Source organism: Trichechus manatus, unplaced genomic scaffold (assembly GCF_000243295.1).
Source record: "Trichechus manatus latirostris isolate Lorelei unplaced genomic scaffold, TriManLat1.0 scaffold00017, whole genome shotgun sequence".
Classification (NCBI taxonomy): domain Eukaryota; kingdom Metazoa; phylum Chordata; class Mammalia; order Sirenia; family Trichechidae; genus Trichechus; species Trichechus manatus.
Window position 1 is genome coordinate 21,145,297 of NW_004443953.1, and position 11,937 is coordinate 21,157,233.

Sequence of the window (11,937 nt, forward strand, 5' to 3'; positions counted from 1 at the left end):
TGGGGTTGTTAACCAATGTCATAAAACAGCATGTGTGTTACTGTTACATGAGAAACTATCTGTTCTGTAAGCCTTCACCTGAAGTACAATAAAATATTTAAAAAAAAAAAAAAAGCCACATCTTCAAAGCTTTCCCAATCTGAGATAATTAACTACTTGATAAGAACCAAAACTTGTTTCATTTTGTGTTGCTAAGAATACTGGTAAGTAGTTGTTCTGTATCAGTATTTCTTAATTTTTCATTTAAATTCTGAAAGTCTCTTAGATGTTATCCTTTGGAAACCTGACCGTAAAAATGCTAAATTATAAAGCAATTACAGCACAAAAAGTATTTTAATCATTCTTTATGGTTTACAAGCAAGTTGACAAAAAAATTACTTGAGTATTACTTTTTAAAACATACTGAAATTATCCCTCTTGTTTTCCATCTTCTTGAAACATGATGAGCTTTGCTATGCATGTTATTTAACTATAAAGGAACACGTGAGAAGGATGGTATCTTCTAGCCAAACATCCTTTAATTCCTTTTTTTAAAAATTGTCGCAATGGGCTAGAGGACCGAGATAGTTTCTCATTTGCCCTAAGACAAGTTATATCTATTTAAAAGGAAAACCCATTACCATTGAGTTGATTCCAATGCATAGCGACCATATAGGACAAGGTAGAATTGCCCCATAAGGTTTCCAAGGAGTGGCTGGTGAATTCAAACTGCCAACCGTTTGGGTAGCAGCCAAGCTCTTAGACACTGCACCACCAGGGCTCCATTTAAAAAGAAGCATAATGATATACCATTCTCCCTATAGGCTCATATGGACTTATTTCTTTTTGAAATAACTATCAATAGTGTTCTCTTTGTGAAGCTTACTTTCTTGACCATAATGTAACCATGTAGGCACATTCAGGGTGCCTCCACAGCCTTCCCCTGGTCATCTCTGTCATAAGAAATGCATTGTGTGAGGATTTGGTCATCTTCCCAATGGGACTGTACCCCAGCTCACCTCATTTTCCTTAATTCCTCATTATGTCTCTTCCTTCCATTAATTTATTTAATCTCCAAGCCTTTGTAAAAACAAATTTAGATATTCAACAAGAATGATTAGCATTCTGGAAGAGCATCTTGTTACTATAATTTCCAAGGTTGTAAAAACACTTTATTTTTAGTTTGTTAGGTAAAACATTCATGTTGTTGTTGTTAAGTGCCATCAAGTTGGTTCTAACTCACAGCGACCCTAGGCACCACAGAACAAAACACTGCCCGGTCCTGCGCCATCCTCCCAATTGTTGTTATGCTTGAGCCCATTGTTGCAGCCACTGTGTCAGTCCATCTCGTTGAGGGTCTTCCTCTTTTTTGCTGAGTATTTTACCAAGCATGATGTACTTCTCTAGGGACTGATCCCTCCTGACAACATGTCCAAAGTACGTAAGATGTAGCCTCGCCATCCTTGCCTCTAAGAAGCATTCTGGTTGTACTTCTTCCATTACAGATTCATTCGTTCTTTTGGCAGTCTGTGGTGTGTTCAGTATTCTTCACCAACACCACAATTCAAAGGCATAAACTCTTCTTCGATCTTCCTTATTCATTGTCCAGCTTTCACATGCGTATGAGGCGGTTGAAAATATCATGGTTTGGGTCAGGTGCACCTTAGTCTTCAAGGTGACATCTTTGCTTTTCAACACTTTAAAGAGGTCTTTTGCAGCAGTTTTACTCAATGCAATGTGTCTTTTGATTTCTTGACTGATTTCTCATCCATGGTGGACAGGTTTCAGCTGAGCTTCCAGACTGACTAGGAAGAAGGACCTGGCAATCTACTTCTGAAAAGAATTAGCCAGTGAAGCATTCTTGGAGCAGTGAAATTATCTGCCATTGATGACATCAGACTTGGGGGGTCCGCTGGTCACAGCCTAATTTGAAAGTTACACTTAGAATCTGATGAAATCGCAGTGGGTGTTGCAAGAGACACCCTTACTGAAATTTGAAGATTATGCTGAAACTGCTCAGTTAGTGTATTCTTTAGAATCTATTTTTCTATGCCCTGCTTATGAATTATAATTAGCGTGGATTTCCTGTCATACCCTAAGTATTGTCAATGACTTTTGTAAATAGACATTTGCTCCATAATTATGAGATGTAACTGAATGCCAGCCACATACATGGTCATCTTTAATCACCTTATGGCTCTACCAAAGACTTAATTACCAAGGAAAGGTGGGCTCCTTTTCAATCAGCTTTGTAGTCTCTCATAAGGCATGTTGCATTGTGGGATATTTAAAATTCCAAGTCGAGTTTACCTCAGTTACTACTAGCTTCTGTGTATGTTCATTCATTCATTCATTCATTCACTCACTCATTCTATATTTATTAAGTGATATTTATATGTCAGACACTGTTCTAGGTTCTAAAGACAGAAAACAGTTTATCTGAAGTATTCAGTCCAGATCCAATTAACCAATACTCTCAATTTGGAGCAACTCAATAATGAGACGTATCTTATTTAGGGGGGAATTGGCAAGCAATCTTGTGAATAAGCTTATTGCTCTAAAACTCCTATGTAGCACCATCAGTCAACAACGTCCTGTAATTGTAGGTGATCATTACAGTATTGGAATTTTATTTAGTAAGGAAAGAAAATTTTCTGGAAAACACAATGTGTTGTGAAAATGCTGTGCAAACTCTATGATTCTACAGAAATGTAGGTAGCAATATTGAGATGCTCTGATTTTTGCCATTTCTTCTGACTTTAAATTTGACTTTTTATAATAACAATATAAGGGTCACAGTTTCGGGTGAAAGTGAACCTGCACTGACAGAGCCTGATCATGGTGAGACCAGACTTTTCCCTTTCCTTTCCCTCCTTGGACAATTCTAGTCTTGTCCCTACATACTTTTCTCAAAGAAGCTATTTAAAGGGAAACTATATCTACTTGCCTCAAACCATCACTGTGAACTAGACACTGGCAATTCTATAGCATTTGGTTTCAATAAGACAAAAATAAATACAAATTATATTCATTTGACTTTTATTTTAAATCATCTGCTGGGATTCTGGTCTTCTTCTAGAAACATAATTGTACAGCAGATAACAGTCCAAGTTAGGAAGATTATAGGTATAATTTAGGGCAATAAAATGACTAGGAAACATTTTCTATAATTGTAAATCAAAATTAAATCTTCAGAAACAACTAAATGACTTTTGGCAAAGTCAACCCTGGGGCAAACCAACTGAAGATGATTGGTGATCCATCTATATAACTGTCTAGCTTTACATCAAGTGCTGTTACATTATGAGGCACTGGTTATTATTATTTTTTAACATTTTGTTGTGTTTTAGGTAAAAGTTTACACAGCAAATTAGTTTCCCATTCAACGATTTATACAAAAATTTTTCCATGACATTGGTTGCTAGCCTCGAAGTGTGTCCACAATATGTCAGCACTCTCTCCGTTTCTACCATGCCTTCCCTGTTTCCATCCCTCTAGTATCCCTGCCCCTCCTTGCCTTCTCGTTTTTGCTTGTTGCCTGTTTGGTCTTGTATAGTTGATTGTTCTAAGGAGCACATTCTTCATGGGTGTTATTGTTTATTTTATAGGCCAATCTATTATTTGGCTGAAGGTTACCCCCAGGAGTGGCTTCAGTTCTAGGTTAAAAGGGTGTCTTAGGGTGATAGTCTTGGGGGTTCCTCGAGTCTGTATCAGTCCAATAAGTCTGGTCTTTTCTACGAATTTGAGTTTTGTTCTACATTTTTATCCCATTCTAACCAGGACCTTCTATTGTGTCCCTGGTCAGAGCAGTCGGTAGTGGTAGCCAGGCACCATCTGGTTCTTCTGGTCTCAGGCTAGAGGAGGCTGTGATTCTTGTGGGCCATTAATCCTGTGGACTAATTGCTTTCTTGAGTCTTTGGTTTCCTTCACTTTCCTTTGCTCCAGTCGGGAAGAGACACATAGTTGTATCTTAGATGGCCACTTACAAGTTTTTAGAACTCCAAATGTTACTTACCAAACTAGGATGAAGAACATTGTCCTTATGAACTATGTTATGCCAATTGATCTAAATGTTCTCCAAGACTGGGACACTATTAACTGATCATTTATGTATCTAACTATCACTTATCTCTTTGGCTGCTCTAGTAATCTGCCTATCCATCCTCTTCTCTGGCATTCTAAGAAATTTGTTAATATGTGTCTGTATCAGCTAGGATTTTGGCTGCAAATCACAAAGACCCAATATTACAGTAGCTTAAATAAAGATAGGAGTTTATTTTTATCTCATATAAAAGTCCAAGATAGTTTAGAAGCTCTGTTCCACTAAGTCATGAGGGGCTGTGCTCCTTCTGCGTAGCCAAGGGGACTTACCACCATGTCTATATTTCAGCCAGTGGGGAGAAGGTAGGTGGAAGTGAAGGGCCTGGCCCATCCCTTTAAAGTGCAATCTGGAAGTTGCTTACATCATATGTCATTACTGCTCATATCCCATCAGCTGTGACTAGGTCATTTGGTCACACCCAGCTGCAAGGGAGCTAGAAAATATTGTCTAGAAAATATTTTGGTTAGCTATGTGCTCAGCAAAATAATCATGCATTCTAGTACTGTAGAAGAAGGGGAGAATAGATATTAGGGAACAACTAGCAACTTTAGGCTAAATGTCTTATTAAATACCCACCCATCCTCAAGATCAATGCTATACACTAGTAGCTTTCAGTGCTGGTCCCCAGAGCAGCAGTATCAGCATCATCTGGGAGCTTGATAAAATTCAAATTCTCAGTCCTCACGCCAAACCTCTTGAATCAGAAACTCTGGGGGTGAGTCCCAGCAATATGTTTAAGAAGCCCTGCCGGTGATTCTGATGCACATTAATGTTTGAGAACCACCGAGTTAGGGTATGCTTTTCCAAAAGGCCAGATGGGAAGAGAAGGTGCGTGAGGGAGAGAAGGCTCAGAGGTGGTCAGCTCCTGACCCTTGACTGCTGTGGTGCTTGTGAAGTCCCTCTTCCTGAGGCTTTGCTCAGGGATCCAGCATCCAGGGCCATGCTGTACGGTGGAGTGATCACCAGACTACAAGTGATCTTTCCAGCAGCATATGTCACCTTTCTGGGTTCAGTTTTCTCCTATAGAAAATGAGTTGGAGGTGGTGAGGGAGAATAAATGACCTTGCGATCTCCTTCAGCCTGTCACCTCCTGGTCTATGCATTGCTGGCTTGCTGGAGTCATGGTCTTGTCCTTCCCTCAGCCAGCTGAGACGAGGTAGCCTGGGGCTTAGAAAGAAGGTTCCAAAACCAAGGCATCTCCACTTCCTCGTTGTGTGATCTTGGGCAAGTTGCTGAACTTCTCTGGATCTCAATTTCCTCACCTGTAAAGTGAGGATAATAATGCTTAACTCACCAGACTGCTGTGAGGATTAAATGAGATGTGTGTATTTGTGTAAAACAGCATAGTGGCTGGCATATAGTAAATGCTAAATAAGTGGTAGTCATTGCCACAGTATGCATCTTGTACTTCACTGGAACATTGGAACACATATCAGTTGGACGATATTTCTTCCCAGGTACCTTTCTTTATGTGGAGGATCTTTGTTATTTGATACTTTATTTTTTGTGAGGTCTTACAAACCTTGGCAAAGAGAGACTAAATTGAAACATAATTTTATTCTTCTGAAAATTTAAGGACTTCTCTACAGAGAGAAAGATTCAACTCCATTTGTAGCACTACCTTACACACTGGACATCTACAAACCCTCTCATAGATACTGTCTCATTGAGTCTCCTATAAAGAGGAAAGGCAGCTTTATTCTTATTTTAGATGTTGTTGGGTGGTGCAAATGGTTAATGGGCTAGGCTGCTAACTGAAAGGTTGTTGGTTTCAGTCCACTCACAGGTGCCTTGGAAGAAAGGCCTAGGATCTCCTTCTGAAAAATCATTCATTGAGAACCCTAAGGAGCACAGTTCTACTCTGACACACATTGGGTCGCTGTGAGTCAGAATTGACTTGATGGCAACTGGAACTGGACTAGATTCTTATTTTACAGGTAAGGAAACAAAATCTCAGCAAGATTAGATGGTGGAAACAAGGTCACCCAGCAAGTTGACGTGGAGCCTGGATTCAAATACTCATGTCTCAGTTAGATGTCCTCAATCTGATGCCTCCACAGAACCTTGGTTTATCAGTTCTTTTCTGTTTCTTCTCATAGCCCATAAACTACTTGAATCTCCCAGACCTCATATTACCTTTGAATCCTCAGCGCTTAACCCAGCACCTGGCACAGACTAGGTGTTAAACAAATGTTTATTGAATGACAAAATGAATGGAAGAAAGAAAGCCTTTGGACTTACACATCAGGACTGTGCACTCCATGCACAACTTCTCTTTTGCAAGTTTGAGTCATGGCACAAATTTTATAGACGGAAAAGCTTCCCTTGCTGCCACCCTTGCCCTCTTGAAACTTGGCTCAGCCTGTTCATTCATTCGTCTGTTGTTTGCCAGCATGGAGTGGTAGATGCTGTTTAGGCAGATATCTTATTCTCTGCTTGTCTTCCCTCCTCCTCCCTCCCTCTGGGACTCACCAGTCCCAGCCTTTCCCTCATGGTCCTAAGGTTATTTTTGTAGTCAGTCTGCATAGCAGATGTCCCTGAGTGGGCATCTGATTTCTCTTACTGTAATGTATTTCACACAGACAGCCAATTATGTTGTTGATGTCCCTCAACTCCAAAGATGGGGGAAGGGAAAGAAGAATCAACATAATGGGAGAATTCTGCCTCTCAGTTATCACACTCTCCTCCTCTTTGCATCCCCTCAGACACCCCCTCCCCCACTGTCAACATTGGCGCCTGTCAGCTGGTGGCCAGACACTTGAACAGACTTTGCCAATTAGAGAAGTCACACCTCTTGGTTGACAGGCACGCTATTGTGCCTGGGCCCCCAGCAGAAAGCCGTGTGGCTTGCAGGCAAAGAATTTGCCAGGGAGAAACAAGGGAGTAACGCTGAGAGCAACCAGTGTGATGGGGAAGGTCCCCTCTAAAAGTTTCTGTCAGTAAAGATGTAAGATGAGTTGTCTCACACAGGTTTAATGCTGTTCGACTCCAAACCATCTTATTTCATTCAGGAAGAGTTTACGCTGAATTTGTCTTAGCAGCATTTAATCCCTTCTGTTGTTCTTTATTACTCTTCCACCTTCCTGTTTTTTGGTGAACTGTGGGGTTTTGTCAGTCTATAATGGGTAAATTTAACAGAGGAAATCTAACAGTCTTTATTTCCAAGGTCATTTAGCTTATAAGTTGTCATAGATTGAATTGTGTCCCCCCAAAAAATACATGTATCAACTTGACTAGGTCATGATTCCCAGTATTGTATGATTGTGTAATCTGATGTGATTTCCTTATGTGTTGTAAACTCTGTCACTATGATGAGGTTATACTGATGAGGTTTACAAGATTAGATAGTGTCTTAATCCAATCTCTTTTGAGATATAAAAGAGAGAAGCGAGCAGAGACTCATGGGAACCTCATACCATGAAGAAAGCAGTGCTGGGAGCAGAGCGTGTCCTTTGGACCTTGAGGTTCCTTGCGCTTAGATGCTCCCAAACCAAGGGAAGATTGATGACACAGACCTTCCTCCAGAGTTGACAGACAAAGCATTCCGCTGGAGATGATGCCCTGAATTTGGACTTATAGCCTACTGGACTGTGACAGAATAAACTTCTCTTTGTTAAAGCCATCTGCTTGTGGTATTTCTGTTATAGCAGCACTAGATAACTAAGACAGAATTTGGTACCGGGAGTGGGGTACTGCTCTAACAGATACCTAAGATGTGGAAGTGGCTTTGAAACTGAGAATGGATAGAGGAGTGGCAGTGGCAGAGGACTAGCAGCAGCAGAGAACCTGCAGCGGCAGAGAAGCAGAAGCAGCAGAGAACTGGCAGCAGCAGAACCAGGAGACCAGCGCCAGACAGTGCTGGAGCCAACCCACAGAGTAAGAGAGCTGAGTACCTGTGTGCAGGAGGCTTCCTGGCAGAGTGGGGTGCCTCTGGGCACTTATCGGTGGAGCTACCAAGCTTTGGAACACTTGCCCCAGCAGGACAGATGTGGGCATGAGGCCCGACGGCCAAGAGGCCACAGGAAGCAGAAGCTGAACAGACAAGGGACACAAGAAGCCGAGCTGCCTCAGTCTCAAAAGGCATGGCCGTGATCTCAGGGGTTTTAAAGGGTGGAGCCGTGGCCTCTCGTGTTTCTAAGGGTGGAGTTGTCACTCTGAGGGACTAGGAGAATGGTGCGCCTAAAGCCAAGGGAGCAGATTTGCTGTCCCAGTGGGCCTGAAAGGCAGAGCTGAAGCCCAGGGCCGAGGGGCCTCTGCTCAGAATCTGGACACTGTGGCCAATACCTACAGTCTGGAGGGCGGGGCTATTGTATAAATTGTCTCAGAGAAGAGAAGATTATTTTCAAAGCCTTGAGGGTTAATGTAATGTGTTCTGGTAACTTGCTTGATACCTGTTATCCCTTCTTCTCCTTCAGTTTCTCCCATTTGTAATAGAAATGTCTAGCTTGTGCCTATTCTGCCATTGTACCTTTGGAAGCAGATAACTTGTATTCTAGATTTCACAGATGAAGAGGAATTTTTGGATTTTGGACTTGGAGTTGAGACTTTTGCTGTGATGGGATGAGATGAATGTGTTTTGCATGTTGCAGGGATGTGATTTTTGGGGGTCCAGAGGATAGAATGTCATAGATTGAATTGTGTCCCCCCAAAAATATGTGTATCAACTTGGCTAAGTTTTCTAAATGAGAGTAGAACACCATGTAGCTATGCTGGTCACAGAAATTGATCCTCAGGTGAGTTTATTTTTGGCCTTAATTTTTTATGATAGGAAATTTCAAGCACACACAAAAGTAGTGAAAATAGTATAATGAGCCCCCATATTCCCTAAACCAGCTTTAACAGTGATCAACATTTACCCATCTTGTTTCCTCTATGTGTATATGTATATATACATATATGTATACATATATAATTTTTGCTGCATTATTTTAAAGTGAATCCCAAATATCATGTTACTTCATTAGTAAAAATTTCACTAGGAATCTGTCACTGAAAGAATTTGTTTTTTACATAACCACCATGCCATTATCACACCTAACAAAATCAGTCACCACTCCTTACTAGTATCTATTGCTCATACTGTACAAATATTCTCTATTTTTTCAAGGTTCCCTTATTATAGTTGGTTCATTCAAATCAGGATGCAAACAAGGTCCACACATTGCATTTGGTTGTTATGTCTCTTATAAGTCTCTATTAACTCACTCCCCTCACTCTTTTTCTTTTCATGCTATTGATTTGTTGGTGTCATTTAGATTATACCTCTGTCCTCTATATTTCCTGTGAACTGGTAGGTAGATCTAGAGGCTTGGTCAGATCCAAGGTCAATTTTTTTAACTTTTAGGGCGTGCTGTGTACTTTCTAGTATGTGACATTATGAGGCACATGAAGTCTGGTTGTCCACTTAATGATTCTGAGAAAGACTGATTAGAAAATTCAGGTAGTATCAAAGGGATCCTCCATTATAAATGAATTCATTTTTTTCACTCGCATTTTTTTTATCCTATATATTAGCAGATCCATCAAATTAAAAAAAAGTATATCTGCTTTTATCCTATTCTTTCATCTTTTCTAGCATTTTCCTAATTCCTGTAGTAAATGCTCATTTTCTTCCTCTCCTACTAAAATAGTAAAAAAAAAAAAAAAAAAAGATGAAAAACTTAATGCTTTAAGAAAAACCTCAAATATATACCCAGACATTTGATTTGATGTAAGGAAAATCTGCTACTCATTGCAACAGTTATTAATACAAATGAATTAGGGAATTGGAATTGACTCGACAGCAATAGGTTTGGATTTTTTGGTTGGTTTTATAAGCCTCTCTTGATTGAAATTCTTAAATATAATTGAGAATTTCTGCTTAGGTAAATTATATAAGGAGCCCTGGTGGCGCAGTGGTTAAGAGCTTGGCTGCTAACCAAAATGTCGGCTAACCAAAATGTCAGCAGTTCAAATCCACCAGCCGCTCCTTGGAAACCCTATGGGGAAATTTCTACTCTGTCCTGTAGGGTCGCTATGAGTCAGAACTGACTAGATAGCACCGAAAAAAAAAAAAAAAACCCAATAATTTGCTTCTTGAATGTTTCTGGAAATAGTACCACCTGGAGTTTTGTTTGTGGAAAGATTTTAAATTACTGAATTAGATGCTTCAATGGTTGGAGGAATATTCAGTGTACTCATTTCTTCTCATTTCGTATTTGACAGTAGTATAGTTCTAGAAATTTTCTATTTCAGCTAGGTGTTCAAATTTAATGTCGGAATTATTCACAATATCCTTATTGTTCTTTTTGTGTGTGCTTTATGTGAAAGTTTACAGTTCAAGTTAGTTCCTCATACAAAAATGTACACATACATTGTTATGTGACCTTAGTTGCTCTTGCTATAATGTGACAGCACACTTCTTTCCACCTCGGATTTCCCATGTCCATTCAACCAGCTCCTGTCCCTCTTTGTCTTCTCATCTCACTTCAGGACAGGAGCTGCCCGTTTAGTCTCATGTATCTACTTGAGCTAAGAAGCACTCTCTTCACAAGTATCATTTAATGTCTTATAGTCTAGTCCAATCTATGTCAGAAGAGTTGGCTTTGGGAATAGTTTGTTCTGGGCTAACAGAGATCCAGGAGCCATGTCTTCTGGGGTTCCTCCAGTCTCAGACCATTAAGTCTGGTCTTTTTACTAGAATCTGAGTTCTGCACCCCACCTTTCTCCTGCTCCATCAGGGACTCTGTTGTATTGCCTATCAGGTTGGTCATTGGTGGTACCTGGGCACCATTTAGTTCTTCTGGTCTCAGGCTGATAGAGTCTCTGGTTTATGTGGCCCTTTCTGTCTCTTTGGCTAATACTCTCCTTGTTCCTTTGGTATTCTTCGTTCTCCTTTGCTCCAGGTGGGTTGGGACCAATTGATGCATCATAGATGGCCGATTGCTAGCTTTTTAAGACCCCAGACGCCACTCACCAAAGTGGGATGCAGAACACTTTCTTAATAAACTTTGTTATGCCAGTTGACCTAGACATCCCCTGAAAGCATGGTCCCCAGACTCCTGCCCCTGCTACTCTGTCCCGCGAAGTGTTTGGTTGTATTCAGGAAACTTCTTAGCTTTGGTTTAGTCCAGTTGTGCTGACTTCCTCTGTAATGTATGTTGTCTTTCCCTTCACCTAAGATAATTCTTGTCTACTATCTAGTTAGTGAATACTCCTCTCCCTCCCTCCCCACCCTTGTAACCATCAAAGAATGTTTTCTCCTGTGTTTAAACCTTTTCTTGAGTTCCTATAATAGTGGTCTCATACAATATTTGTCCTTTTGGGACTGAGTAATTTCACTCAGCATAATGCCTTCCAGATTCATCCATGTTATGAGATGTTTTGCACATTCATCGTTGTTCTTTATCACTGCACAGTATTCCACTGTGTGAATATACCATAATTTGTTTATCCATTCATCCGTTGATGGGCACCTACGCTCTTTCCATCTTTTTGCTATTGTAAACAGTGCTGCAATAAACATGGGTGTGCATGTATCTATTTGTGTGATGGCTCTTACTTCTCTAGGATATATTCCAAGGAGTAGGATTGCTGGAATGTATGATACTTCTATTTATAGCTTTTTAAGGAAGCACCAAATCGATTTCCAAAGTGGTTGTAACATTTTACTCTCCAACCAGCAGTGTATAAGTGTTCCAGTCTCTCCACAACCTCTCCAACATTTATTATTTTGTGTTTTTTGGATTAATGCTAGCCTTGTTGGGGTGAAATGGTATCTCATTGTAGTTTTGATTTGCATTTTTCTAATGGCTAATGATCATGAGCATTTCCTTACGTGTCTGTTAGCTTCCTGAATGCCTTCTTTGGTGAAATGC

General features: G+C 40.3%; 1 long non-coding RNA gene across 2 annotated transcripts in view; it reads left to right on the plus strand.

Annotated features, from left to right (window-relative positions):
• LOC111819742 (uncharacterized) overlaps nucleotides 1–11,937 on the plus strand; it is a 39,926-nt gene that overhangs the window by 2,747 nt on the left and 25,242 nt on the right. Inside the window, exon 1 of one of the 2 annotated variants that reach the window (XR_002823322.1) lies at nucleotides 5,965–6,018. The exons of the other annotated variant lie outside the window; for it this stretch is intronic. This is a non-coding gene — a long non-coding RNA (uncharacterized LOC111819742). Of the gene's footprint in view, nucleotides 1–5,964; nucleotides 6,019–11,937 lie in introns of those variants that run through there. 2 annotated transcript variants of the gene reach the window in all.